Source organism: Zalophus californianus, chromosome 9 (assembly GCF_009762305.2).
Source record: "Zalophus californianus isolate mZalCal1 chromosome 9, mZalCal1.pri.v2, whole genome shotgun sequence".
NCBI lineage: Eukaryota > Metazoa > Chordata > Mammalia > Carnivora > Otariidae > Zalophus > Zalophus californianus.
This window is the reverse complement of record NC_045603.1, coordinates 76,042,090-76,069,931: the sequence shown is the minus strand read 5'-3', so window position 1 is coordinate 76,069,931 and position 27,842 is coordinate 76,042,090. Positions and strand designations below refer to the sequence as shown.

Here is a 27,842-nt window from a genome sequence, read left to right as displayed (position 1 = left end):
GAAGAATAAATATTCTAAACCCATTCTCCATCCCTTTTTGATCTGGTGCCTCTGCTTAGAGTTTCAACCTACCCAGAAGTTAGGGGTCAAGAAATCCCAGTTTGTGCTGTCCATAAAAGTCACCCTCTTAAAGCCCAAAGTAGAGAAGGATAGAGTGGAAAATAACCGATTCATAAGCCACTGGTTTTTAGATAAAATAATTAAATATCATGAACATTTTGAAAATTAATAAGTAATAGCTCGGCGGGACGCCTGGGTGGCTCAGTCGTTAAGTGTCTGCCTTCGGCTCAGGTCATGATCTCAGGGTCCTGGGATGGAGCCCCGCATCGGGCTCCCTGCTCTGCGGGAGGCCTGCTTCTCCCTCTCCCACTCCCCCTGCTTATGTTCCCTCTTTTGCTGTCTCTCTGTCAAATAAATAAATAAAATCTTAAAAAAAAAAGTAATAGCTCAGTCTGAGCCAAAGTAGTAATTATTATAGTTTTATAACTGAGAGGGATGGCAACTGTGGTCTTTCATCAAGATTCTGAGAGCCTGAGCAATGACAGCTTAAGCCCTGTCTTTTTCTAGTTAGCTACATTGGTTATTTTTATTTTTATAAAGTTATGCAATTCCTAACACATTTATTGGTCATTTGCTGTGGAATCAAATGCTTGGCATTTCTGTTGGATAGACTTTAAAAGTCCATTAATAACAGTTATTCAAATAAGTATTTAATGCCTATTACGTGCCAGGCAGGATATATCAGTAAATAAACATGTCCTCTTGGAGTTTACATTTTAGTGTAAGAGCGAGAAAACAAGCATACGAACAAAAAAATATGTGGAGATAAGGACTATAAGAACAAGATAGGATGGCGGACAAAGGGGTACTAAGGAGAAAGGGAGAAGGAGGGGGAGAGACGGAGAGGGATTAGTTTTGCTCTGGTGGTCAAGGAAGACATCTTTAAGGCTGTAGCATTTTTGCCGAGACTTGTTAAAAGACAAACTAAATTTTAAGTTTATTCAAGCAAAAATTGATTGGAATTAGGTGCTGCCAAACCAAATGTAGCTATGAGCGCTAAGCCAACAGAATTCAGAGGAAAGACTTATATACACAAAGTGCAGAAGCAGAGAAAGGAAAGTATTTGATTGGCTATATATTGAAGTCTAGTTGGCTTTTTGTGATTGGTTATCTTAGCGTTTTTTTGTTTGTGTTTTTTTTTTAAAGATTTTATTTATTTATTTATTTGACAGAGAGAGACACAGGGAGAGAGGGAACACAAGCAGGGGGAGTGGGAGAGGGAGAAGCAGGCTTCCCGCCGAGCAGGGAGCCCGTTGCGGGGCTCGATCCCAGGACCCTGGGACCATGACCTGAGCCGAAGGCAGATGCCTAACGAGACTCTTAAATCTCAAAACCATGGAGACTGCATGTGGCTAAGAGCTTGGGCTCTACCCTCAGAGTCTGAACTCTTATTTTTGCCTAAGGTGAGTGTAATATTGTGATTTATAATAATAATAAAATATAAAAATATATATTTGATATATGTTTGTGATTTATAATAATAAAATACATATATACATGTATTATATATATAAAATATGTTTGTGATTTATAATAATAAATGTGGTCTGCATCTTGTTCTGGTACAGAGCTCTTAAAACTCTTGGAATTTCCTAAGAGCAATGGGAGCAGCTTTTGTTTGTTACAGTATTTGGTCTTTTCTCCTTGGTTCCTGAAATAGCTCCAGAGCCTTAAAGGTGAAAGGAATATGTCATGTTATTCATAACAAGCCCCTTTCAACCACACCTGAATTTATGTTAATGCAGTAACTTTTGGAAAGCCCATAAGGATGGGCGCTAGTTGCCAGGGGAACTAACCTGATTGGAAGGTTGGAACTTTCAGTGCCACCCTCCATCTCTGGGGAGGGGAGAGGGGCTGGAGGTTAAATCAATCACCGGTTGCCAGTGATTTAGCCAATCATGCCTGCATATGAAACCTTCATAAAAACTCAAAAGAACAGGTTTAGAGAGCTGGATTGGTGAACACATGGAGATTTGGGGAGGGTGGTACACCCAGAGAGAACATGGAAACTCCATGCTCCTTCTCCCAAAACTTACCCTATGCGTTTCTAACATCTGGCTGTTCTGAGTTATATTCTTTTATGATAAATTGGAATCTAGTAAGTAAAATGTTTTCCTGAGTTCTGTGAGCTGCTCTACCAAAGTAATTGAACCCAAGAGGGAGTTCATGGGAATTTCCATTTTAGAGCCAGTAGGTCAGAAGCATAGGTGACGACCTGGACTTGTGATTGGCATCAGATGTGAGTGTGGGAGGGGATTTGTGAGCCTTTAACCTGTGGGATCTGGTGCTATCTCCAGGTAGATGATGTCAGAACTGCGTTAAATTGTAGGACACCCAGCTGGTGCTGCAGAATTGCCTGATGTGTAGATAACCCAGACATCTGGTGTCAGAAATGAAGTAGTGTACAGATGGTCCCCAACTTAAAATGGTTCAATTTATGATTTTTCAACATTATGGTGGTGTGAAAGCAATATGCATTCAGTAGAAACCGTACCTCAAGTTTTGAATTTTGTTCTTTTTCCAGGCTAGCAGTATGTGACACCATCTCATTTGTGATGCTGGGCAGTGGCGATGGGCCACAGCTCCCAGTCAGCCACGATTATGAAGGTAAATAACTGATACACTTACAACCAGCCATTCTGTTTTCACTTTCAGCACAGTATTCAATAAATTACATAGATATTCAACACTTTATTATAGAATAGGCTTTGCGTTAGATGATTTTGCCCAACTATAGGCTAACGTAAGGGTTCTGGGCATGTTTAAGGCAGGCTCGGCCAAGCTATGATGTTCGGTAAGTTAGGCGTATTAAATGCATCTTCGACTCATGACATTTTCAACTCACCATAGTTTTGTCAGGATGTAACCCCATAATAAGTTGAGGAAGTTATATAGCAGTGGAATATTGAGAGTAGAGGAGAAACACATGGAAGTGAGCTTTCCTTGGACTGAGTCACTTAACTCTTTGGTAATTCAATTTCTTCACTTGTAAAATAAGGATAGTAATACAGTATTTTATGCAAAATCCATGAGGACAGTGTGTCTGAGAATTTCTAAATTTCAGGATCTTAGAATGCTATCATGATGTGAATACCAGATAACATGAGACACTCCCATGGGGCTCTAGGGCAAATCAAACATTAATATTTCTGCATTGAAAGGTATTATGGTGGACAGACTCTTAAAGTGGTCCCACAATTCCCACTTCCTGGTGTTCACTCCCTTATGTGATCCTTTCCCTTCAAGTATGGGCAAAACTTGTGCTTGCTTCTAACTGAAAATTTGGTAAAGATAATAGGATGTCTGTGATTACATACACATGATTATGTGATTATGTCACATACGATTGTAGTATCCATCTTGCTGGAGTCTCAGTCTTTCTTCCTCCTACCCTTCATTCTTGCTGGCTTTGAGGAAGATAATGACCATGGTAGGGGATGCCACACAGCAATGAATATGGATGGGCAGCCTCTAAGAGCTGAGGGCAGCCTCTGGCTGACAGGCCGCAAACAAAACAAAACATACACACACAAAAACAAAAACCGAACTGAAGCCCTCAGTCCTATCACCTCAGGGAAATGAATTCTGCCAATAACATGAGTGAGCTTGGAAGTGGATCTTTCCCCATTGAACTCAGGGGAGAATGCAGCCCCAGCTAACACCTTGATTGAAGCCTTGTGAGACCCTAAGCAGAGGAACTGGTTTGGACTTAGAGATAGGGATGCCTGGGTGGCTCAGATGCCTTCGGCTCAGGTCATAATCCCAGGGTCCTGGGATCGAGTCCCGCATTTTGGGCTCCTTGCTCAGCCGGGAGCCTGCTTCTCCCTCTCCTGCTCTTCCTCCTGCTTGTGTGCTTGCTCTTTCTCTCTCTTTCTGACAAATAAATAAATAAAATCTTAAAAAAAAAAGAAACAGTAAATGTCTGTTGGTTTAAGTCACTAAGTTTGTAGTAATATTGTTGCACAGCAATAGTAAACTAATAAATGTATGGATATTCATACCTTTTTTCCTGATTTTTAAAATTTATAAATAAAAAACATTATAAATAATCTAAGACTGATGAATCATAGACCTGTACCTCTGAAACAAATAATACATTATATGTTAAAAAAGAAAAAGACAGTAGGAAGGGAAAAATGAAGGGGGAAAATTGGGGGGGGACGAACCATGAGACACTATGGGCTCCGAGAAACAAACGGAGGGTTCTAGAGGGGAGGGGGTGGGGGGGTGGGTTAGCCTGGTGATGGGTATTAAAGAGGGCATGTATTGAACGGAGCACTCGGTGTTATATGCAGACAATGAATCATGGAACACTACATCAAAAACTAATGAAACATGGTGACTAACATAATAAAATAAAATAAAAAAACATTATAAGTAATCTAAAGAGCCTCACATCTGTTCAAGACAAATTTTGCCACCAGAAACATCTGGGCAGCAAATACAGGAAAAGTCTGTTGGTTTTCAGTCTTTTGGGCTTCCAAATTAAGATAAGGAAGTGTAGACTTGTATCATATAACCTTATAAGGTTGCTGGGGGATGGAAAAAAATACTATGTGTTAAGGGGTTTGGGATAGGATTTAGCACATAGGAAGTACTCCATAAATATTGGCCATAATTATGATTAGAATCAGAGCTCCTGGGGCAGGTCAGCCTCTCTGCTGCTTTTCTTTGCAAGTTACTTCTCAGTTTCCCTATCTCTAACAGGAGGGCCTCTGAGAGGACCCCAGAGTTGGGGGAATAACTCCTGTTTATTGAGTCCCTATTATGAGGAGGCTTGGGCTGGGTGCTCAGTGAGCTGTAATGTGAATTGCTTCTGAGTGAAAAGGCATATGGTCTGCTTGTGGCCTTACTGCTGAAGAGGTGCACAATCCTAGGGAAAAGGCTTCTTGCTGAGTCTTAATTTCTTGATCTGTCAAATGGGGCTGGCTGATCCCTCCCACCTGAATATGTGCGAGGAGAGGTATGACAAGTGTACTCATTTTAGACTGAAGGATATTTTGTTTTTAATATCATTTGAGGGGAAGAACATATGCAAGGATCTGCCTGACCTTTCCTTATATACACAAAGAAAATGCTCCCAACCCTAATACTAAACCCCACCTCCACCCCTGCACAGAAAACAGAGTGGCTCCTTGTCTTTTGCCTGGTATTCTGTGCAGTTGGAGTGAGGACTGCAGGTTTCCACCTGCCCCACCACCATACCCACCCTCTGCATCTCTTATTTCTTATGCAATAATGACCTGTGTCATTCGTCATTACCCAGCTCCCCCACTAGACTATAGGTTCATGAGGGCAGCCCAGTGCCCTGCATGCACCTCAGTAAACATGGAATCAACGAAAACAGGAAGAGGAGTAAAAAGATTACTAGGTAAACAGGAGGGTGAGACACTTCAATCAGGACACTTACTGATGAAAGCCCCAGGGATGATCAGAGTAGTCAAATTTGGATATATTTTGAAGGTTGAACCAATAGACTTGCTGAAGGATTAGAAGTGAGGGAAAGAGAGAAATCAAGGCATTGTTCATTCATTCATGTTTAACTAATAATTATTGGCTATTGACTAGATACTAGGTACTATTTAAGATGCTTTAGGTACAGTAGCAAATAAGAGAAGGGCCCTGATGTTCTTATGTTCTAATTGATGGAGACAAGTAATAAACCAGATATTACACAGAATGTTAAGTACTAAGAAGAAAATAAAAGAGGGCAATGTAACAGATTATTAGGTAGGATATATTTGGCTGAAAACCCAACTCAAAATGTCTTTAGCATTAAGATTTTTATCTCATTGGAAAAGTCAGAGTTGGATTGTTCAACGGTTGGTTACTCGGTGACTCAATGACATAATGACTCCAGCTTAGCATTTCTGTGATTCTCAAGTTTTCTTCTCATGCTTGTAAGATGACCCTACAGTTCTAAGCAATATATCCTCCCACTAAGGTATAGGCAGGGAAAATCTGTTTTTTTCTCACATCTCTCTCTTTTTTGAAATCTAAATTCAGTTAGCCAATATATGGCAGATTTAGTGTTCAATAATTTATCAGTGTGTATAACACCCAGTGCTCATCATATCACGTGCCTTCCTTAATGCCCATCACCCAGTTACCCCATCCTCCCACCCACTTCCCCTACAACAACTTTCAGTTTGTTTCCTATAGTTAAGAGTCTCTCATGGTTTTTTCCCTCTCCGATTACTTCCCATTCAGTTTTCCCTCTCTTCCCCTATGATCCTCTGTGCTGTTTCTTATATTCCACATATGAGTGAAACCCTATGATATTTGTCTTTCTCTGAGTTATTTCACTCAGCATAATACCCTCTAGTTACATCCACGTCCATGTAAATGGTAAGTATTCATCCTTTCTAATGGCTGGCTAATATCCCATTGTGTATATATATATATATATATATATATATATATATATATATATATACCACATCTTCTTTATCCATTCATCTTTTGATGGACATCTCGACTCTTTCCACAGTTTGGCTATTGTGGACATTGCTGCTATGAATATTGGGGTGCAGGTGCCCCTTCAGATCACTACATTTGTATCTTTGGGGTAAATACCTAGTAGTGCAATTGCTGGGTCATAGGGTAGCTCTATTTTTAACCTCTTTTTTTTTTTTTAAGATTTTATTTATTTGACAGAGAGAGAGAGAGTGAGAGCACAAACTGGGAGACAGAGGGAGAGGGAGAAGCAGGCTCTCTGCTGAGAAGGGAGCCCATTGCGGGGCTTGAAGCCAGGACCCTGGGATCATGACCTGAGCTGAAGGCAGATGCTTAACCAACTGGGACACTGAGGCACCCCTATTTTTAACTTCTTGAGGAACCTCCATACCATTTTCCACAGTGGCTGCACCAGCTTGCATTCCCACCAACAGCGTAAGAGGGTTCCCCTGTCTCCACATCCTTGCCAACATCTGTTGTTTCCTGACTTGTTAATTTTAGCCATTCTGACCATGTGAGGTGGTATCTCATTGTGGTTTTGATTTGTATTTCCCTGATGTCAAGTGATGTGGAGCATTTTTTCATGAGTCTGTTGGCCATTTGTATGTCTTCTTTGGAGAAATGTCTGTTCATGTCTTCTGCCCATTTCTTGACTGGATTATTTGTTTTTTGGGTGTTGAGTTTGATAAGTTCTTTATAGATCTTGGATACTAGTTCTTCATCTGATATGTCATTTGCAAACATCTTCTCACATTTTGTAGGTTGCCTTTTAGTTTTGTTGACTGTTTCCTTTGTTGTGCAGAAGGGTTTTATCTTGATGAAGTCCCAATAGTTCATTTTTGCTTTTGTTTCCCTTGCCTTTCTAGCAAGAAGTTGCTATGGCCAAGATCACCGAGATTGCTGCCTGTGTTCTCCTCTAGGATTTTGATGGATTTCTATCTCAGATTTAGGTCTTTCATACATTTTCAGTTTATCTTTGTGTTGGTGTAAGAAAATGGTCCAGTTTCATTCTTCTACATGTGGCTGTCCAGTTTTCCCAGCACCATTTATTGAAGGGACAGTCCCTTTTCCCATTGGATACTTTCCTGTTTTGTTGAAGGTTAGTTGACCATAGAGTTTAGGGTCCATTTCTGGGCTCTCTATTCTGTTCCATTAATCTATGTGTCTATTTTTTTGCCAGTACCATACTGTCTTGATGATTACAGCTTTGTAATAGAGCTTGAAATCTGGCATTGTGATGCCCCCAGCTTTGGTTTTCTTTTTCAACATACCTCTGGCTATTCAGGGTCTTTTCTGGTTCCATACAAATTTTAGGATTATTTGTTCCAGTTCTGTGAAAATGTCAATGGCATTTTGATAGGGATTGCATAGAATGTGTAGATTGCTCTGGGTATCATAGACATCTAAAAAGTATTTATTCCAATTCATGAGCATGGAATGTTTTTCTATTTTTTGTGTTTTCCTCAATTTCTTTCGTAAGTGTTCTGTAGCTTTTAGAGTACAGATCCTTTACCTCTTTGGTTAGGTTTATTCCTAGGTATCTTATGGTTTTTGGTGCAATTGTAAATGGGATTGATTCCTTAATTTTTCTTTCTTCTATCTCATTATTAGTGTATAGAAATGCAACAGATTTCTGTGCATTGATTTTATATCCTGCCACTGCTGAATTGCTGTATGAGTTCTAGCAATTTTGAGGTGGAGTCTTTTGGGTTTTCCACATAAAGTATCATGTCATCTGCAAAAAGTGAAAGTTTGACTTCTTTGCTGACTCAGATGCCTTTTATTTCTTTTTGTTGTCTGATTGCTGAGGCTAGGACTTCTAGTACTATGTTGAACAACAGTGGTGAGAGTGGGCATGTGTCATGTTCCTGACCTTAGAGGAAATGCTCTCATTTTTCCCCATTGAGAATGATATTCACTATGGGCTTTTTGTATATGGCTTTTATGATATTGAGGTATGTTCATCGGGGATATTGGTCTGCAATTCTCCTTTATCAATGGGGTCTTTGTCTGGTTTTGGGATCAAGGTAATGCTGGCCCCATAGAAGGGGTTGGGAGTTTTCCTTCCATTCTATTTTTTGTTTTTTTGTTTTTTTTTTTTAAGATTTTATTTATTTATTTGACAGAGAGAGAGACAGCGAGAGCAGGAACACAAGCAGGGGGAGTGGGAGAGGGAGAGCTCCCCGCAGAGCAGGGAGCCCGATGTGGGACTCGATCCCAGGACCCTGGGATCATGACCTGAGCCGAAGGCAGATGCTTAACGACTGAGCCACCCAGGCGCCCCATTTCTATTTTTTGAAAGAGCTTCAGAAGAATAGGTATTCATTCTTCTTTAAATGTTTGGTAGAATTCCCCTGGGAAGCCATCTGGCCCTGGACTCTTCTTTGTTGGGAGATTTTTGATTACTGCTTCAGTTACCTTGCTGGTTATGGGTCTGTTCAGGTTTCCTGTTTCTTCCTGTTTCAGTTTTGGTAGTTTATAAATTTCCAGGAATGCATCCATTCCTCCTAGAGTGCCTAATCTGTTGGCGAATAGTTGTTCATAATATGTTCTTATGACTATTTGTGTTTCTTCAGTGTTAGTTGTGATCTCTCCTCTTTCATTCATGATTTTATTAATTTGGATCTTTTCTCTTTTCTTTTTGATAAGTCTGGCCAGGGGTTTATCAATCTTATTAATTCTTTCAAAGAACCAGCTTCTAGTTTCATTGATCTGTTCTACTGTTGTTCTGGTTTCAATTTCATTGATTTCTGCTCTAATCTTTATTATTTCTCTTCTCCTGCCAGGTTTAGGCTTTATTTGCTGTTCTTTCTCCAGTTCCATTAGATGTAAGTTTAGCTTGTGTATTTGAGACTTTTCTAATGTTTTGAAGAAGGCTTGTATTGCTCTGTACTTCCCTCTTAGGACTGCCTTTGCTGCATCCCAAAGGTTTTGAACAGCTGTGTTTTCATTTTCATTTGTTTCCATGAATTTTTAAAATTCTTCTTTAATTTCCTTGTTGACCCATTCATTCTTTAGTAGGATGCTCTTTAACCTCCAAGTGTTTGAGTTCCTTCCAAATTTCCTCTTGTGACTGAGTTCAAGTTTCAAAACACTGTGGTCTGAAAATATGCAGGGAATGGTCCCAGTCTTTTGGTATTGGTTGAGACGTGATTTGTAACCTAGTATGTGATCTATTCTGGAGAATGTTTCATGTGCACTCGAGAAGAATATATATTCTGTTGCTTTAAGATGGAATGCTCTGAATATATTTGTAAAGTCCATGTGGTCCAGTGTGTCATTCAAAGCCCTTGTTTCCTTGTTGATCTTCTGCTCAGATGGTCTGTCCATTGCCATGAGTGTGGTGTTAAAGTCCCCAACTATTATTGTATTATTATCAATGTGTTTCTTTAATTTTGTTATTAATTGGTTTATATAATTTGCTGCTCCTGTGTTAGGAGCATAAATATTTATAATTGTTAGATCATCTTGTTGGATAGACACCTTAATTATGATATAGTGTCCCTCTTCATCCCTTACTACAGTCTTTCATTTAAAATCTAATTTGTCTGATATGAGGATTGCTATTCCAGCTTTCTTTTGAGGTCCATTAGCATGATAAATGGTTCTCCACCCCATCACTTTCAATCTGGAGGTGTCTTTGGGTCTAAAATGAGTCTCTTGTAGAGAGCATATGCATGGGTCTTTCTTTCTTTCTTTTTAAAGATTTTATGTATTTATTTGATATATATAGAGAGAGCACAGGCAGGGGGATTGGCAGGCAGAGGAAGAGGGAGAAGCAGGCTCCCTGCTGAGCAAGGAGCCCAATGTAGGGCTTGATCCCAGGACCCTGGGATCATGACCTGAGCTGAAGGCTGACACTTAACTGACTGAGCCACCCAGGTGCTCAAGATCTTGCTTTTTTATCCAATCTGATACCCTGTGTCTTTTGATTAGAGCATTTAGCCCATTTACATTCAGAGTAACTATTGAAAGATATGAATTTAGTGCTATTGTATTACCTGTAAAGTCCCTGTTTCTATAGATTGTCTCTGTTTCTTTCTGGTTTCTGTTACTTTTGGGCTCTCTCTTTGCTTACAGGATACTTTAATATTTCTTGCAGGGTTGGTTTAGCAGTCACAAGTTCTTTTAGTTTCTGTGTACTAGAAGCTGTTTATCTCTCCTTCCATTCTGAATGACAGCCTTGCTGGATAAAGTATTCTTGGCTGCATGTTTTTCTCATTTAGTTCACTGAATATATCATGCCATCCCTTTCTGGCCTGCCAGGTCTCTGTGGATAGGTCTGCTGCCAGCCTAATGTTTCTACTCCTGTAGGTTAAGAACCTCTTGTCTCAAGCTGCTTTCAGGATTTTCTCTTTATCTCTGAAATATGCAAGCTTCACTATTATATGTTGGGATGTTGATCTATTTTTTTTTTTTTTTTTTTTGAGAGGGGTCCTCTTTACCTCTTGGATTTGAAAGCCTGTTTTCTTCCCCAGATTAGGGAAGTTTTCAACTGTGATTTGCTGAAATATACCTTTTGCCCTTCTCTCCCTTTCTTCTTCCTCAGGGACCCCAGTAATTCTAATATAGTTTCATTTTATGGTATCGCTGGTTTCACGAAGCCTCCCCTCATGATCCATTAGTTGTTTTTCTCTCTTTTCCTCAGCTTCCTTCCTTTCCATCAACTTGTCTTCTGTGTCACTCTTTCTTCTGCCCCATTTACCCTAGCTGTTGGAGCATCCAATTTAGACTGCATCTCAGTTAAAGCATTTTTAATTTTGGCCTGATGAGATTTTATTTCTGCACTAAGAGATTCTCTAGTGTCTTTTATGCCTTTTTCAAGCCCAGCTAGTAACTTTATAATCATTATCCTGAATTCCAGCTCTGACATTTTCCTTGTATCCATATCAATTAGACCTGTGGCAGAGTATTACCTCTGGTTCTTTCTTTTGTTGTGAATTCCTCCTTCTAGTCATTTTGCCCAGAGAAGAATGGATGAATGAAGCAAAATAAAAAACATCAACCATGTCCCAAATGAAATATACACTAGACAAATCCAAAGAGATCAGAAACTAAAAAATAAAAGAAAAAGAAAAAAAGGGGGGGTAGAGAATATAATCCAGGTAGACAAAACAGGGTGATCCACTTGGTCCTGGGCGTATTTTGGTATCTTTGTTAAAAGACACTATATCCCAAAATTGTAAAGAAAGCAAAACTTATATATATAGAAAAAAAAATTGAATACAATGAAAGGAAGTAAAAAATGAAGAATATATCTATAAAATGTAAATGTAAAAAAATTAAAGTTAAAAGAAGACTTAAAAACAAAGAGTTGATAAAATAAGAAACTAGTTGAAAAGGAAAAAAGAAAGAAAAAGAAAATTTTAAACTGAAAGATAAACTAATCATGAGAAAAAACCTCGAATTCTATACACTATTTTCCCCTAGTGCTGGAGTTTTGCAGTCCTGTGTGCTCCGTAAACTTGGTATTTGCCTGCTGTTCCAGCTGGTCTTCTGGGGGAGGGGACTGCTGTGCTGATTCTCAGATGTCTTTGCCTGGGCAGAGTTACACTGCCCCTTTCCAGGGGGCTGGGCTCAGTGTAAGCTGCTACTGGTTGCTGTATGTGGCTTTTGTTCCCTGAAGGTTTTCCATGCCTCTTTAGAGGATGAAAATAAAAATGGCCATACCCTGATCTCCAGCCCCAGGGCTGAAAGATCGTGGCCCCTGCCTTCAGTAAACCCACAGGGATAAGTGGTCTTCACTTTTGTGAGTGCCAAACTCTGTAGACTCCTGCAGTTCACACCCACACTGATCCTCCTGGGGGAAGGCAGAGGGTCACAGTGCTTCTGTCCTTTGCAGGGCCCCCACATGGAGAGCCATCACCTGGTCATGCACACTCCCATGACATCCCTCTGGGGAGAAGGTGGAGGGTCACCGCTTTTCTGTCCTTTGCAGGGCCCCTGCATGGAGAGCTGTCTCCCAATCATGCCAGGGTTTGCGGTTTATGGCAAACAGAGCTGATAACCCCCTCCTGGGCTTGCTGACCCTAACTGGTTTCCCCACTCCAATGCTTGGGAACTCTGCAGGCTCAGGCACTCCTGTTCTGTGACCCTGGGGATCCTGAGACTGTACTGTCCCACCTAGGATTCTGCCCCCCTTCACCACCTGAGTACCTTTCAGGCAGGGACATCTCTCACTGGAGCAGATTTCTAAAGGTTCTGATTTTGCTCTCCAGGGCTATATCACTTTCCATTAGCCGACTTACAGAGGCTCCCTCCGCCTGCCATTTATCTTCCAAAATATTCCCTCAGGTTCACTTCTCCACACTTCCTACCTTGCAAAAAGTGGTTGCTTTTCTATTTGTATAATTCTAGCAATTCTTTTCTTATATCTGAGATTGAATTCATAGGTGTTCAGAATGATTTGATAGTTATCTAGCTAAATTCAAGGGACCAGATGAAACGAGGCCCCCTACTCTTCCACCATCTTGCCTCCCTCCAGCCTCACATCTCTCTTTCAAGATCACAGAAATCTTCTCCTAAAAGAACCCTCCACTGTATCCTTAGTATTATAGCACATACCATTACTAAAGCATCCTTGCCAAGGGGAATGAGACATCATCTTTGGCCTAGATCAGTCATGATTTATCCCTTGGGGTTGGGCATGGGCCTGACCACCCTTGTAGCATGTAGGTACTGGACACCTGAACAAAATCATGATTCTGTTAAAGGGATGAGGAGGAGAGAGGGAATGACCATAAGCAACAGACACCGTCATCCACAGAGAGGCAGGCAATAATTAAAAAGGGGTACCGTAGAGATGGTAATGCCTGCTTGAGTCTTGTCAGGAAGTAGTTATCAGTCTTAGGAAGTCTGGGGACTAGCCCTCCAGGTGTAAAGAAGAGCAATGCACTGCTTATGAGTATGAATACAGGGTTTCTTTTTGGGGTGATGAAAATGTTCTAAAATTGATTGTGGTGATGGTTGCACACCATCTGTGAATATACTAAAATCTATCAAATTATATACTTTAAATGGGTGAATTATTTGGCATATGAATGATATCTCAAAGATGTTATTTTTTAAAAACAGTAAATGCAATGCCTTGAGACTAGACAAACTTAGTATGAATCACAAAAATGGTTTGATTCACTGGGTCAGATTCAGTGGAAAATTCTTGTAGCCAACCTTAGTTACAGTTCATCCATTCACAAAGGGTATGAAACTCAGTTTCAGAACTTTTAATAAAAGGTAGAGAAATACCCTGTATTTCAGGTGTGATATTCCCTGTTGGTGTTTCTTTCCCAGGAATGCAGTTTTCCTAAGCTTCAATCCACTCAGCATGTGTGCCTTCCAACAGACCTGCAGCCGCTAGTAGGTGGAATCTTATCTTATCTGAGGGGCTTCTTCTATGACTTACAGGGAGATGTTGCATTCTCCTTATGTATAACATCTGGTCTACTAATTAAGCTGATAATTTTCCTTGGATACAGCTTTAACAATAGATATTACCCAACTTAGTTTCTGTCTTCTCTTTTGTGGCTGAGATTTGCTGTTTTGGGATTGGTTTGTTTGTTTTAGTTTTACCACAATTACAAGAAAGCATTTAAAAAATTATTTTAAGATTATTGAACTATAATTGACATACAATGTTATATTAGTTTCAGGTGTAAAACATACTGATTCAACAATTTTATATATTACAAGAAAGCATTTTTATCAGAGCTAGTGCTATGCACCTTGCAGCTGGGCCTTTCTAACACTCTGCAGAGGTGCAAATGAGCATTTGTCAAGAACTGGCACTTGTCCAAAGCTGTACAAGGGAGGGAGCTCAAGTCCATCTCATATACATAATTGAGGAACAAAAAGAAGGCCAGTGTTGCTGGAGTTTAGAGAAGGAGATAGGACAAAGAGGTAGGCAGGGACTAGATCATATAGGGCCTTGATGATCATGAGAGATTAGATTTTACAGCTAAATGTAATTGGGAGCCACTGGAAGTCTTTAAACAAGGACATGACAAAATATGATAGGTATTTTAAACAGATCAATTTGGAGCCATAAATTTGGGGGAAATACCTGCTACACAAATAACTAAAGAAGACTAGTATCTAGAGTATAAAACATATGCCTACAGATCAATATAATAAAGACAAAAAACACAATTGGAAAATCAGCAAAATACTTGAGGCAGCAGTTCCCCAAAGAGGAAATCCAGATGTCAATAAACGTGTGAAAAATATTCAAGCTCATTAATCAACCTGGAAAATATATACTAAAACCACAATAAAATACCCATATAAGCCACTAGATAGGTAAAAGTAAGAAAAAATTCTGATATTACCAAATAACTTTGACAATAGTAATGCAAACTCATCCTCTTGCGGTCAGTATTAAATTGATATAACCATTTTGGAAAATAGAAGGTATACATCTTTTTTATTTTATTTTATTTTATTTTATTTTATTTTATTTTATTTTATTTTATTTTATTTATTTGTGAGAGGAGGCAGAGGGAAGGAATCAGAGAGAATCTCAGGCAGGCTCCACACTGAGTGTGGATCCTGATGTGGGGCTCCATTTCACGACTGCGAGATCATGACCTGAGCCAAAACCAAGAGTCAGATGCTTAACTGACTGAGCCATCCAGGCGCCCCCATGTTTATTAAGACAGTCCAATATCTATATTCATATATATCTGTATATCTCACATATATATATATCTTAGAATCTTGCATGTTAGTATCAGGAGACATGTATATTAGAATGTTCACTGCAGCACTAGTAATAACTGAAAATATCCCAAAGTCCATAAATCATATAATCTAATGGTACTAATTATGGTCTATTATATTATGAAATTTTATACAGAGCTCCAGCTCTATCCATCAGCATCAGCTCATGAACATAATATTGAGCAAAAAGAAGCAAGTCACAAAAGAATACATATAATGGGATTCCATTTATATAATTTCAAATTGATAAAATGAAACTATATTATTTAGGCATGTATACACGTGGTAAAATGGAAGTAAGACAAGAGAATGATTAAAAAAAAAAAGATTGTGGGGGCGCCTGGGTGGCTCAGTCATTAAGTGTCTGCCTTCGGCTCAGGTCATGATCCCAGAGTCCTGGGATCGAGCCCCGCATCGGCTCCCTGCTCTGTGGGAAGCCTGCTTCTCCTTCTCCCACTCCCCCTGCTTGTGTTCCCTCTCTTGCTGTGTGTCTCTCTGTCCAATAAATAAATAAAATCTTTAAAAAAAAAAAGATTTGTGTTCATCTCAATAGGAAGGGAGGAGATGTGAGCAGGAGGCAGCCTTATGAGGTACTAAAAGTGTACCATTTCTATGAAGCACAAAACTTTTTAATTTTGATGAAGCTCAGTTTATCTATTTTTTTTTCCTTTGTTGCTTGTGCTTTTGGTGTTATACTTAAAAAGTCCTTCTTGGGGCACCTGGGTGGTTCAGTTGGTTAAGTGTTCCACTCTTGATTTTGGCTAAGGTCATGATCTCACAGTCCTAAGATCGAGCCCCACATCAGTCTCTGCTCAGTGGGGAGTCTGCTTGGGATTTTCTTTCTTTCTGTCCCTCCCCTGCTCATGCACACTCTCTCTCTCAGAAATAAATAAATAAAATCTAAAAAAAAAAAAAAATCCTTCCCAAATCTACAGACACAAGTATTTACTCCTATGTTTTCTTCAAAGAGTTTTATAGTTTTGGTTCTTACATTCAGATCTTTAGTCCATTCTGAGTTAATTTTTTGTATATAGTGTGAGATAGAGGGTCCAATATCATTCTTTTGCAGATAATGTTCCATTTCTAAACCTGTGTGTGATACATTGATATTTACTATATAATATGTTGTATATACTCTTCCATATGTGAAATATATTTCATAGATTTAAAAATACAATAGGAAATAATTGCTGGGAACTGTGTGGAGTGCCCTGTCTATGGAGAATATGTTATAGTGAAATGAAAGACAAATCAGCAACACCAGTTGGAATGTCTTACGGGGTTTTTGACTGAAGTAACGGGATAGATGGTGGTGCCATTAACTGGGACAGCAATGAATGCAGAAGGAAAAAGGTTTTGGGGGGGAGAAACAAAATTATCTGAAGGATATGTTAAGTTTGAGGAGCTTTTCAACATCTACGTGGGGAAGTCAAAAAGGCAATCTGATATATGAATCTGGAGTTTAATGTGGAAAGTGGGTCCACAGGTATACACTTGTGAGTCTGTGGCATACAGCTGTCATAAAGCTATGGAACTGGCTGAGATTATACAGGGAGACAGTGTAGACACAGGAGGGAAGAGCATCGAGGACTTGCGTAGAGTGTTAATAATTAGAAGGTAGGCAGAGGAAGCAGTGCGTCCTCCCAAGGAGACTGAGAAGGAGCAGCCAGTGAGGAAGGAAGGGAACAAAGAGTACGATTTCAGGAAATCTTAGAGAAGAAAGTGTTTCAAAGAGAAAGGAATTGTCGGATACTGCTGAGATCAACTATGATTTAGGCAGAGAACTAATTATTAGATTTGGCAAAGTGAAGATGGTCAGCAAATTTGATAAGAGATATTTTGTGGAGGAAGCAGGCAAAAACCTGATTGGCTTTACACAGCACATTGGGCAATTGAACACTCTGACCACCATTCAGTTTGATCACTTTCTTCTTTTTTACAGTTTCTTTAAAAAAATACCAGGAGGCATGTCATCATTGGCCACCAATTCTTCTTTATAAAGCAGAGCATGTATTCCTTGTTATGTGTAGCTAGCCAGTATCAGAACTGAACCCATCATACATTTTCAGTCCATGTTATGGCTCACAAAATAGTGATTATCTAAAAAAAAAAAAAAGTTCTCCTGAAGCCCTGGATTTTAGTAATGAGCAGAACAAAAAGTCCTCTAGCACTTCTCCTTATGCCACGTATATGCAAGAACTGATTCATTTTCTAGACATTAGTGATTAGTAGCTTCATGCAACTCTAAATAAAATATTTGCTAGCATGAGCACAGAACAGTAATTCCTCTTTCACATTAAATGCCATTGACGTTATGCAATGTCAAATAAGTTGACAATGGAATTTTGCCAGTAGTTTGTTTTGCTTTCTCTGAGCGTATTTTCGACAACTTTCCAGCTAGTTTTTACAAACATTTTGACAACAGTGAGAACTACCCCATTTAGTATACAAGGAACACAACTCTGAATAAAATATTGATAGTTTTGGTCTCTTTCTGATTTTAGCAAAAATAATTATTTAATCTGTACTATATTGTTTTGTTTTAGTAATGAAAAATTTAATTGGTTTACTGTAGGTTACAGTGTTATGTTAGAAATTGAAATCAAAGCATCATTAATTTCTTGCCAAAACTTGACAAAGTTTCTTAGAAGATAGCACAGTGTGAAAAAAATAACTGCATTGCTAATTTTCAGATATTCACCATCACACTTCATATATTTTTTACTTGTTTCTGTGAAATTATCACATTTACTATCTAAATGTGATAATTATCTAAAAACAGGGGTCCTATTCATTTTTTATATTTATGACATTCTGAATTTTAATATTTACATTACTATTTTCATCATTATATTTTTGCTGTAGTGCTTCGAAAATTCTTAATAACATTTCTTCAAACATTGGAGACATAAGACCACACAATAGTAACAACACAAAAATTAAAGTGTTGTGGAAATATTTTAAATCGAGATGAACTATACCCGATGATTGAATATTAGTGGAGACAAATTGCCAAGCACTGTTCTTATAGTTCATGTGATATTTTCAAAAATGATGTTATCAGAGAGAATGTAGCAGGACTTATTATTTGAAGACAGTAGTGTAAAGTTAGCATTTTTCCTTTTGGAGGCTAAATCACCTAAAAGTAAAGAGTAGAATAAGAAAAAGTATGAGACAAATCCTTAAATTACAAGATAAGTGGATGGGAGTGAGAGTATTGGAGGATGTTAAGATTGCAGATTTTAGAAAGATCTCATTAGATTTAGGGTTTCAGATTGGCTTGGTGTCAGGGTTACGGTTAAGTAGCAAAATATACTGCTTAAAAGTTAAGGGCACAGCTTAAGTCTCTTGTATAGAGCCTAAATATCTCATTTCAAAGGCAGGAATGCAATTCACAGGTTGGTTGCAGGAGCTTCCCTGGATCAACATGGTTCCAAGAAGCAGAGAAAGTATAGCAACGTATGTATCACATATTGGAGTTGTAGTTGCAGAAAACAGTCGCATCTGTGACAGTGGGGGAGAAGAGAGACTTTGCATTGTGAACATCCCTGTAGTGGCCTATCTCCATTGCCTGGGGAAAAGTCAAACAAACTCCCACACAAAATACTAGGTCATAAGCAAGATTCCTGTTGGCTTGGAAAACAGTGTAGATAGCCAGAGTAACAGGAAGCTGCCTGGCTTTGGGAAGCCAGGAAGAGCAGTGCTGGCCTGAGGAAATATTCCTATAGCAATACAATTGTTGTGGGTACCAGCCCTTGGAAGGGCAGGCAAGCTGTACCTGGGACACTCTAAGCCAAAGCCCCAAAGAGGACTGAAGCAGTCTTGGTTACTGACAGAAATAGAAACAAACATTGTCTGGAGGAGATCTCTCCAAATTTGGTCCAGAGGACTCTGACAGATTTATGATTAGGCAATGAACTCAGAAACAAGATTGCCAAACACACAAGAAGGCAATAACCATGAGTGAGAGTCAGCAGAAACAAAGAACAGATTTAGATTCCCTACAAATTTCAAGGATTGGAATTATAATTATATACATACAACATAAAACAGCTATGTGTGAACTGTTTAAGTAAACATGCACTTTAAAAAGTGATCATTCAATTAGAAACATCCAGGAATTTTCAGAAACATTTTGGGAACAATCCAAAAGAAACCAGAAGTAAAAAATACAGTTATTGGCAGCAAAAACAAACAAACAACTGTCAAGGGGTTAACTAGATTAGATAACTCAAGTGAGAATTTGCAAACCAGAAGATATATCTGAAGAACTGATCCAGAAAGTAGTAAAGAGAAACAAGAAAATGGAAAATGTGAAAAAAGAAAAAGCTTAAAAGATATGTTGTCAACGTCTAGTGCGTTGGGGTCCCTGGGTAAGGGTTGTGAAAGAACCAGGACAGGGGATGCAGAGCAAAGGCAGCACTTGCAACTGCATGCTGTCGTTTATTTTCCACACAGCTATATACTTGCAGCAATCAGATAAACATAACAATGTGTACTTTCAGTACATAATGGGATTAAACTAACATCCTTGAAGAAAGATACATTAAAGAATTCTCTCAGCCACCCTTCCTCTGGAGACAGCATGTTCTTGTCTTAAGAAGGAACACCTCTAATCTAGGCAAGAGCCACTTCCTGCTGATCCAGGCATTCAGAACTTGCAACTTGAGATAAGGGGAAGAGAACATTTTCTCTTCCTGGCCCAGGCCTGCCTGGCTGTCCTTAATCTCACTGCAGTCCTTAAATGACCCTGGCCTGCAAGGGGCCTACAAGCGTATACCATCTCAATATGTAAGATGGAATGACAAGATCTAACACTTAGAGTTCCACATAGAAAGAATAATGAGAAAGGAGGAGAGGCAATATATATAGAGATAATGGCTGTGAATTTTTCAGAACTGATGAAAAAGCGTAAATCTATAGGTCTTAAAAGCAAAGAAGAAAAAAATACTAAAAATATAATTCAAGAAAAGAATCATAGAAATAGACTTGAGTCTGAAAACAGTATAAAAAGGCAAATGTTACTTTACAAAATAGTCCCACATGATCAACACCAATATATGTCTTCATAAAATTACTAGATTTCAAAAATTAACATTCTTTGAAAGTTAAATCACTTATAATGAGAAAAACAGGCTGACTTCATATTTTTCCACAATATTATTTCCTAGAAGACATTGTAGATAGAGCAATACAGTCAAGGAAAGAGGTATGACCCAGCAATTGTATATCCAGTCGAACTGTTGTGTAAGTAAAAAGGCAAAGAGTTCTGAAAACACAAAATCCTAGGGATAATGTTTCTATTAACTCATTTGAAGATTCTGCCATTGGACAAATTTTATCGAATGATAGATGACTAGAAAGCATAAGGTAGATAGCATTAAGGGCTGTTGACAAATAGGATTAAAACAAAAACAAGGGGCACCTGGGTATTTCAGTCGTTAATCCTCTGCCTTCAGCTCAGGTTGTGATCCCAGGGTCCTGGGATCAAGCCCCGCATCAGGCTCCCTTCTCATCGGGAAGCCTGCTTCTCCCTCTCCCACTCCCCCTGATTGTGTTCCCTCTCTCGCTGTGTCTCTCTCTGTCAAATAAATAAAATCTTTAAAAACACAAAACAAAAACAAAAACAAATATGGGCATTATTTTTACTAAACAGAAAGCTAAACATTAAGAAAGATAATATAATTAATTAAAATTGGAAAGTTGTGGAGAGAAAGGAGAGGTAGAAGGATGAAGCAAGCTACTAATCTATTGCTTAGAATTGGACATTTATAATCTAAAGAAAGAAAGGATTAGATCTTAGACAAAAATACAAATTGTTATAATCATCAGAAGAATTGTGCATATAACCAAGCAAAATCCCACACAGGAAATCATTTTTTAATCTGAAAAGCATGAATCATAACACAATATAATATGACATAACCATGACTAAGCATATCTTTCATATCAATAATTGTAAATAATTGTAATAATTATAAACGAGTTAAACTCAGGGGGAAAAATCAGATTGGATACAAAACAAAAATAATTCTCCACTGTAAAGAAAGAGAAACTTAACTAGGAGAAGAAAAAGCATTAAATAAGAAAGGGCACTTCATATGCAAAAGAGTGCAATTCATAGACATAACAGTTAGGGATATCTACATACAAATAACTTAGCATCAGGTTAAGCATAGTCCTTAAGCAAAAGTTAAGGTCTATACAGAGAAGTAGACAGAAGCACATTAGTGGCAGGGTACTTCAATTCACCCCTCCAGTCCATGACAGATAAAGCATATAAAGAAACAAATAAGGATATAATGGACTTAAATAACATGATACAGTAGAGTTAATTGGTATATGTCAAATTCTGTAATTCTGAAATCAGAAAAAATACCTATTTATGTTCCTAATTAAGAAGGAAACCTCAATAAATTCCAAAAAGAAAAAAAAAAACCCCAGTACAGATAACTTTCTCTAGTAGCAATACAATAAAACTAGAAGGCAACAAAAGCCCCACTTGGAAATACAATATCTTGGGTTAAACAGCTCTTGGGCCCAAGGGAAAATGGAATTGCAGCTATTTGGGTAAAACAATAATAAAAACAGTACATATTGGAACCTATGTCATATTGCTAAAGCAGTGTTCAGGGCAAACATATTTTAAATACTTTTGTAATATGTCACAATTTGCTTAAAATAGCTAGGGATTGTACTAGGGGATTCCAAAAACCTACTATATATGTAAATATCCTATTTAGTAAGCAAAAACCACTAGCAACAAAATTAAAATTCAAAAATCAATGAAGTTCTAGAAATCAAAGTATCTTTCAAACTCTTATGGTGTCAAAACAAAAATGTGAGTCTGGACATTACCAAGGCAAGAGTTTATTAAGGGGGACTACTGCAATAGAGAGATACTCAAAACCTAAGCAGAAACATCTCTGAGAAGAAGTGGGCAAGCAAAAGTTTTATATGCAGAGACCATGGGACAGGTGGCAGAGGAAAGAGGAAGGGGTATACTAAAATTGCAAGGGGGGTTGGGTCTTGAACTTAACGAACTGTGTCGTATATTGTAAAAGCGGGAAGATCAAGGCAGGACATTTTAGTTGGTGGTTAGGCACATGGGTGGAGTTTGGGTCTGAGATGGAGCAAAGAAGTTACAATACAGAAAGTTTGCATAAAGTTCAGGGTCTAGGCATCCCTTAGCAAACTAAAGTTATGTCAAGCATTAAGTTTGACCAGTTTTGTAACTGGCTATCAGTGCCTGCTTAAATGATTTTGTTTTCTAAGTGGATATAAATTGCATATACTTCAGGTCATGCTACACAAATATATCCTAGAATATAGCTTAATAAATACTCCAAACTAGGTCTTATTCACAGGTGAATAAATTACAAAGCAGCTAGAAAATTTCACCATATTAACTAATAAGAAAGAATGAAAACAAATGAAGTAAGCATCCAAATGAAATTAAACAAAGATCAGCAAAATAAATCTAAGAAAACAGAGGGGATTAAAAAGATATAAGTAGAAACTACTTAATTATAAAATAGAAAATGGTAGAATGAAGTAACCCAAGAGCTGGTTGCTTGAAAAAAAAAAAGATAAACTGTTAAGTGAGTTAATTAAGAAAAAAAAGCACAAATTTACTTGATGCAGTAGTTTGGAAATTCTAGATAAAATGAATTTGTTTTTAAGAAGCTATAATATACCAAAACTGATCTCAAAAGAAACTGAAAGTGTAAACAAATCAATTACTGTGAAAGAAAGTATAAAGAGCTTTCCCACACAATCAAAGCACTTTTTATAAGTTGTTATGTTGCAACTTTAAGGAACAGATAATTCCAAAATTTAAGCTATTCCAGCACATACAGAAAGAAAGAAACCTCCCAAATTCTTTATATGAAGCAAGAATAATTTTGATACTAAATCTGACAAAGATGATAGGGAAAAGAAATGTCCATTAATTTCACTTATAAATATTGATGAAATAATACTAAATAAAATATTAGGAAAAGGAAACCTGCAATATCTTAAAAGAATAACATGACAAAATGGGATGTATTTCAGGAATACAAAGGTGATTAAATATTAGGGCATATATTTTATGAATAGATACAAAGAGATCAACTCTACAGACTTTGAAACAGAATTTGATAAAAATTTAAAAGATACTTTTGAGTCAAAGATGTTTATAAGAGAGTAAGAATAGAATACACTACCTTAACATAAATCTGTTTTAACCCCCAGGCCAGCTTATGTTCAATAGGAAAATATTAGAAGCACTCCCATTAACAAACTGTTAAAAAAATGACTATTTCCACTAATATTTTCCTAGCTAATGCAATTATCTTTTTTTTTTTAAAGATTTTATTTATTTGACACAGAGAGAGAGTGAGAGAGAGAGAGCACAAGCAGGGAGAGTGGCAGGCAGGCAGAGGGAGAGGGAGAAGCAGGCTCTCTGCTGAGCAAGGAACCCGATGTGGGGCTGGATCCCAGAACCCTGGGATCATGACCTGAGCCGAAGGCAGCCACTTAACCAACTGAGTCACCCAGGCACCCCGCTAATGCAATTATCTTTATAATTTGGGGAAAAATTAGAAGTTAAAAAATATTGGAAATAAATAGGTTTGCTCCCATCACTTCTATTCAACGTTGTACTAGAGGTTCTAGCCAAGGCAATTAGGCAAGAAAATGAAATTAAAGGCATCTAGATTAAAAAAGAAGTAAAACTATTTCTATATGCAGATGACATAATTTTATATATAGAAAATCCTGAAGATTCCACAAATCCATTAGGGCTAATAAATGAGTTTAGCAATGTTGCAGAGATATAGATCAATATACAAAAACAGTTGTATTTATATATATTAGTAATAACAATCCAAAACTGAAGAAGACAATTCCATTTACAGTGGTATTAAAAAAAATAAAATACTTAAAATAAATTTAACAAAAGAAGTGGATGGCTCATAGTGAAAAAACAAAACACCATTGAAAGAAATTACAGAAGACTGGAATTGAAATGATACCCATGTTTATAGATTGGAATATCTAATATTGTTAAGATGACAATACTCCCCCAAATTAATCTGCCAATTCAATACAATTCCTGTCAAAATTCCAATTGCCTGTTTCCAGAAATGGAAAAGCTGGTCCTCAAGTTCACAGAGAATTGCAAGATGCCCTAAGGGGTAAAACAATCTTAAAAATAAAGCACAATATTCCAGTTATAAAATAAATAAGATACAGGGATATAATATACTTCATAGGGAATATAGCCAATAATACTGTTAAGATTTGGTATGGTGACGGACTTATTGTGGTAACTATTTTGTAATGTATATAAATATCAAATCATTATGTTGTACACCTGAAACTAATACAATATTGTATGTCAATTATTCTTTAATAAAGACTATTTCAGATGTATAACAACAAAAAAAAGTGTAAAGTTAGAACACACAATTCCCCATTTTGAAGTTACTTTAGAGTGAGAGTATTCAAGACTGTGTGGTACTGGCATAAGGACAGACATCTAGATGAATGGAATGAATTGAGAGTCCAGAAAAAAACCCATATACTTATGGTAAAATGATTTTCAATAAGGCTGTCAAGACAATTCAGTGGGGGGAAGTAATAGTCTCTAATGAACAGTTCTAGGGCAATTGGAATTTACAAACAAATTTAAAACCCCATTATCATATGCTGTATACAAAAATTAACTGAAAATGGATCAACACCTAGATACAGGAGCTAAATCTTACAAGAAAACATAGATAAAAATCTCTATGGCCTTGCATTAGACAGTGGTTTCTTAGATATGGCACCAAAAGCATAAGCAATGAAAGAAAAAAATAGATACATTGGACTTCACGAAAATTAAAAAATTTTGTGCTTCAAGGACATTACCGAGAAAGTGAAAAGACAACCAAATGGGATAAAGTATTCACAAGTGTATAGAAGAGTGTATAGCCTAAATTATGTGTATAAAAAGATCAGAGGTGTGTGTATGTGTTTGTATGTGTGTGTTTTCTTATATATTGTAAAATATCTCTGGAAGGATACATAACAAACTAATCAGTATTAGCTAGGGGATGTGGTTGGAAGAATGTTTACTGTTTATCCTTTGACCTTTTTCAATTTTTTTTTTCATTTTTAAATTTTTTAAGTAATCGCCCCACCCAACATTGGGCTCAAACTCCCAACCCCAAGATCAAGAGTTGCATGCTCTACCGATTGAGCCAGCTAGGCACCCCATCCTTTTTCAACTTTGAATCATGAAAACCATATCTATTTTTAATATAATAAACTAAAAACATAAGAGGATTTCTGTAAAAGAAGTAATTAATCTTAACTTCACATTTATGAACTGTGTGTGAACAAAATTATTTCTTTGCTTTCTCCCCTGAAATGGCCAAACTTTTTGACCACTCTTTGAGCAGTATTGCCCTAGAACTTTAAACATTAAGATCCCAAAGAGTCTACCACAGTTGGGCTCAATATCTGTATCTCTATTACCTTAGGACTAGGTATCATATTCTCATACCAGAAATCAAATGGGATCTTATTTAGAGAAATTTAGTTCATAGTTAAATTCAATTAATACTTGTTGAAAACCTATTGTGTGACATAATTTGTTATGGAGAGATGAATGTATCATGGCTACCATTCTCATGAAGCCCACAACCATGCTAAAATACCAAACTATAATTAACCATATAAAATATATTTCAAAGACACCAGCAACACGTAGCAACCGGTTAAAATAGGCTTATTGTAACACCTCTGTGCCTAAGTTTACATCTGAAAAGATATACATAAAATTGTTATTAGAAATTACCCCTGGCAGGTGGGATTGGTAGGAAGGAGATGGAGGACTTGTACTTCTTTAAATACTTAAAAAATGAAGATGGTGGAATCGTGAGTGATTTTATTTAGTTTTAGGGTTTTTGTTTTTCAAATATAGGAACAAATCAAGAGTTTTAAACAACCACATAAAGTTATTTCTTCACATAATCAAAACAAATTCTCCTATTTCTCTCTTTCCCAACTCCTTCACTTAAGTTAGTATGAAAACCTGGCACTTTGTGTTTTCTTTGACCCTTGTTAAATTAAGAATGTACAATACACTAAAGGATAAGATCATCACCCAAAATGTGAAACCTAGAAACTGAACTTATTGCTTACTTAGGTAAGGGAAATCTATGCTGATCAGACAGTCTCACTGAGCAGTGCAAATAGAGGTTTTATGGGAAGTGTTGTTTTGGGACGTACTGGTGACTGAGGCAGGAGTAGTTGAAAATCAGCCTTAGAAACACATGTCATAAAAGCCTGTATCCTGTTCCTGAGGTGTGTTTACTGGAGTAAACTGTCACTGATCAATTAAATAGGTTTAAAACCAGCTTTGGTCTTTGTTACCATGGCTATAAAAATATTAGTCTTTTCCTAGGTTCCTGGGGATTTTTTTTTATTATTATTCTCAAAAAATAAGTTATGTCTCTTTTTGCCTGCCCTTGCTTTGAAAACTAGAGGGGTCTTTCACTGAAAGGAAACAATTTCCTTAGACTAATCATAATTTGTTATTAAAAGGTCTTAATAGAGCTTATTCATTTTCTATTGCTGCAGTAACAGATTACTGCAAATTTAGTGGCTTAAACAACACGAATTTATTATTTTATAGTTTGGTAGGTTACAAGTCTGACACAGGCCTCACTAGGCTAAAATTAAGGTGTTGGAAGGGCTGCATTCCTTCTGGAGGCTCTGGAGAAGAATGTTTCTTCTTCCAGCTTATAGGGGTTGCCCACATTCCATGCCTCACGGCCTCCCTCCTCCTTCAAAGCCAGCAACACAGCATTCCTCTGACTTGGCTTCTGTTGTCACATCTTTCTCCAATCCTTCTTTCTGCCTCCCTCTTTCCCTTATAAGGACTTTTATGATCACATTGGGTCCAGCTGGATAATCCAGGACCCTCCGCAGATCTGGTGATAGAAGGTCCAAGATTGGTATGGTAGCTCCACAACGCCATCAACTGACCCCTTCTGTCTTGCCGTATACATAGTTCGCAATGACTGTAAGTCTCAAGCATCATGCATGTGTTCCAGGCAAGAAGAATGAAGTGGAAGAGACAGTACCGGAAAAATGCAGTTTACGTCTCATTTGCCAGAACTGAGTCATGGGGGCCACCTCTACCTGCAAGGCAATCTGAGAAGGTACATTAGCTTTCTTGCATCTCTAAAAAGGGAAGGAGAATGGAAATCAGTGTTGGAATGAGGGATAGCTGCGCTAACCTCCTGATTGACTGCCACAACTAAGTGAACTTAACAAGGAACTTTGTCCAGTTACTGAAGAGCAGGTACCAGGTGCTAGAATTTTAGTGGACTACTTGCTGCACGTGTTGTAGGATCCCTGGTGACACTCTCCTCCACTCCAGAGGGCTCAGGCACAAGAGATGAAGTTGAACCCCGGGCAGACAGCTTCACATTAGGGCAGCCCCCTCTTTCTATTCCCCACCTGTGTGTAATCCCATGCTTCTTGTACGGTCTCTTTGGGAGTAAATGCCAAGTCACATGCCTGCCTCCCAGTGCAGCTGCAACTCATTAGTCAGAGATTTCACAATGAATGCT

The 27,842-nt window shown here is 37.8% G+C and overlaps 1 long non-coding RNA gene across 1 annotated transcript; it reads left to right on the top strand.

Moving 5' to 3' along the window:
- The first annotated feature begins 407 nt into the window (after positions 1–407).
- Positions 408–27,429, top strand: LOC113923020. The gene is made up of 4 exons (XR_003520143.1): positions 408–1,463; positions 2,585–2,667; positions 13,807–13,872; positions 27,321–27,429. It is a non-coding gene; the product is annotated as an uncharacterized LOC113923020 (long non-coding RNA).
- Positions 27,430–27,842: the final 413 nt, after the last annotated feature.